Below are 3297 nucleotides of genomic sequence, written 5' to 3'. Positions count from 1 at the left end.
TGTTATATCCCTTACAACAATAGAAACACACTGATACACATCATACATGTACAGTAATTCTGATATTTACATATACAACACGTGAATATCTGTTTACACATTATTTACAGAGAGGTGATGAGAATTGCCTTGGAAATCACAAGCCATTTAAGTCTTACTTCTGTAATGGTAAGAATCATAGCCCGATTAAAAAAAAGTTTTACAAAATCCTTTAACAAAATGCAATATAATAAAAGACAGCCAACATGGATTCATTAAATGGAAATCTTGTTTTACTAATCTGTTAGCAATTAAAGTTCTAAAAGTTACCTGGATGATTAAAAGGGTATAATTTGGTTTTCGTAAGATCATAGATGATCAGTTAAGAAAACCACATCAGTATGGATTGGGGAAAGACTATCAATTGGATTGTTGAGTAGCTAGCTGAGATAAAGCAAAACATTATTAAAGGAATCCAGTCAAAATAAACCTAAGTATTAGAGGTGTGCATCAGGAGTCAATGCTTAGGTTTTTGATCTTTCTTATTTAATCATATTCACAAAAGCATCACTTGTAAATGAGTAATGTTTCCTGATGAAGCCAAACTGTTTGGTATTTAACTATATTGAAGATGTTAAGATACTCCAGAATGATAATGACCAATCAGTAAGTTGGACAAATAGCCGACAAATGGCCGTCAATTATAGTAAGTGCAAGATAATGCATTTGGATTCTCATAATTCTGGTCATATATTTAACATAGATGGGAACACAATCAATAGCATGACTGAAAAAAAGAATCTTGTCATAGTGGTAGATAAGTCACTTAAACCATTGAAGCAATGCTCTTTTGCTAGTAGTAAAGCTAATAGAAATTTGGGTTTTTATTTTAAACATTTTGATTACAAATAAGAGGTAATTTTCTAAATACAAATCATGAGTCAGGCCTCACATGGAATATTGTGTGCATTTTTTTGTTTTCTTGTCCAAGAAAGGATATTGACTATTAGGGTAAAGTTCTGAGGGAGGCTACTAGCATGATTCCAGAGATGAAAAGATTTTATAGAGATAAGTTAAGATCTCTTAACTTATTTTCTTTTATGAAAAGAAAGGTAAGAGTGTTCTTAAGTTTAGAAATTTTAAATATAATAAAGCAAAACAGATATGAGTTTAAGACTTTTAAACAGCAAACCAGGCTCAGTTATGACAGTTTTATTTTTCTAACAGGTTGATCGACTTAACAAACGAGCTGCTATCAGCAGTGGTAGAGGACAGCACTGTACAGGAGTTTAAGAGGCAAATATATAACTTCTTCAAATGGATAGTGATTTTAAGTTTTTACTCTTTCCAACAGTGTGTGTTCAAGGATAACTCTGAAAAACCAAATGGTCCCTTGTTGTCCATAGGTTGTATGTTAATATGATGATGACTGTCATATTACTGTTCAAATTACCAACCCATAATATTAACACATATCTAATAACAAAGGGAAAAAACAATGCAATTAACTACAAGTAATAAGAATAACCTGATTGTACTGCTAAGAAAATTACAATAAACAGCAATTCCTATTATCAAATAAGCTGCTATTTTCAACTGAACTTTTGATCATGAAAATAAAGCATGCGACTCAAAATGTATCAAAAAATAACAATAATTACCTAACACAGTTAGGTGTCAGAGGGTTTTTACACAGTTGCACCTGGCATGATATCATGGTACATGCATTTTTATACTAAAACAAATGTCCTTAACACTGGCAAGTAAACAAGTGGATTAAATATGTATTGGTAGAAAAGTTGAATTTTGACACTGTTTTCAGGCAAAAAAACAAGTTTGATGTCATATGACAGTGTTAACTGATAAATATTTGCTTTACAAATACAAAAAAGGTGTTACTGTCAGGTTGAGTTCATTCATCAGCATAACATTAAAGACAACAAGGAACCATTTGGTCCATCAATGGAATAACAAGGCTCTCCCTGTACACTCATAACAAACACAAACGAAAAAGGGACTAATCAATCCTTCAAGGCAGTCCTTGCATAAACATCAACTTATTAAGAAAAGACAAAATTTAAACCTACCCTTACTTTTCAAAAAGTTATCAATTCCCCTTATAATCTCCTGTAATGTGCTGGCCTCCACTATTGCTGATGACAACTCATTATATATCTTTTATACGTATATCTGGCTTAAACTCAATATTGTTAAATCTTAACAGTTATTAATAGCACAGCTAACTCTAGATAGCTCAATACTACTACAACAGTACAACTTACAAATACAAGTACTACCACTGCAATAAGTTACAGTAAAACTAAAAGCATAATTGCTTTTTCACAAATTTTATCATCGTATTGATTTCTAGCCGTAGTACAAATGATATTAATTTTAATGATTCATGTATGTTCAACTTCAACTAGAAGTTTGATGGAAATGAATAAAAACCCTATACCCAAGCGCTCTGGTTATGGGGGTTTTATTCATTAATTTTAATAAGTTATTGTTTGTTTGAAGTTAAACTTTAAGACTTTTGTCATCTTTAACTTTCTAGGAAGTTTCTTGGGAAAACACTAATTAAATTATATTCAATATAAATCAATTGTAAGTTCATACTGATAGTCCGACCATTTCTAATACTATTACTTACTATGTACTATTATTATAATTTGTACTGTATTCTGAAGACAGTACACTGAAAAGTACTATCAATAACGTACAGTCACCGAATCTATCAGTATCACGATCAGTTATTGTTATTGCAAAGTTGAGCATACTTTACGTCGTAGTTAAACTTAATGGCCTCACCCACAGTCTGAACTCTTTACTTAAATTTAAAATCTAAATCTACATGCAGACATTTTAAACATGCTTAAATTCCTCTAACCATGCTTTTGAGTTTTATATATATATATATATATAGAACATCAATACATTTCTCACCTATGTTTAATAACAATATAATATATACGGTAGAACACACGTTACACAGTTCACTTTTGCCTACCACATTCGAACATACATAGTCCGTCACAGCTGAAATGAACACTTATGACGTTGCATAAAACTTCTGCTGTGGACTGATAAAAGGTTTGTTCTAAATGGACAGATTGCAGCATGAGTTTACTTGATTGGTTTACCTGTATGGTAGAGGGCCAGACATATATTGTGTGAAATACTTTAATATGACATAACGTGATTTTTTGAATATCGGCGTATCAGGCTGAAAACAGCTGGGGAACATAGGAAATTTGAAGTTCTTTGAAGTTAAGCACAAAGCTACACAATGGGCTATTTGTGTCAGTTTTCGTGAAA

At 31.6% G+C, this 3297-nt stretch overlaps 1 protein-coding gene across 3 annotated transcripts in view; it reads right to left on the bottom strand.

Annotated features, from left to right (window-relative positions):
- Positions 1-3080, bottom strand: part of LOC106474067 (GTP-binding protein SAR1b-like) — a 56327-nt gene extending 53247 nt beyond the window's left edge. Inside the window, exon 1 of one of the 3 annotated variants that reach the window (XM_013934790.2) lies at positions 2926-3080. The gene's annotated coding sequence lies outside the window, so the exon portion shown is untranslated. The remainder of the gene's footprint in view (positions 1-2925) is intronic. The other 2 variants (XM_022403177.1, XM_022403149.1) reach the window with 2 other exon arrangements.
- Positions 3081-3297: the final 217 nt, after the last annotated feature.

This window comes from Limulus polyphemus, unplaced genomic scaffold (genome assembly GCF_000517525.1).
Source record: "Limulus polyphemus unplaced genomic scaffold, Limulus_polyphemus-2.1.2 Scaffold5, whole genome shotgun sequence".
Lineage (NCBI taxonomy): Eukaryota > Metazoa > Arthropoda > Merostomata > Xiphosura > Limulidae > Limulus > Limulus polyphemus.
Note: the sequence above shows the minus strand (reverse complement) of the source record. Positions and strands in the feature narration are given on the sequence as shown.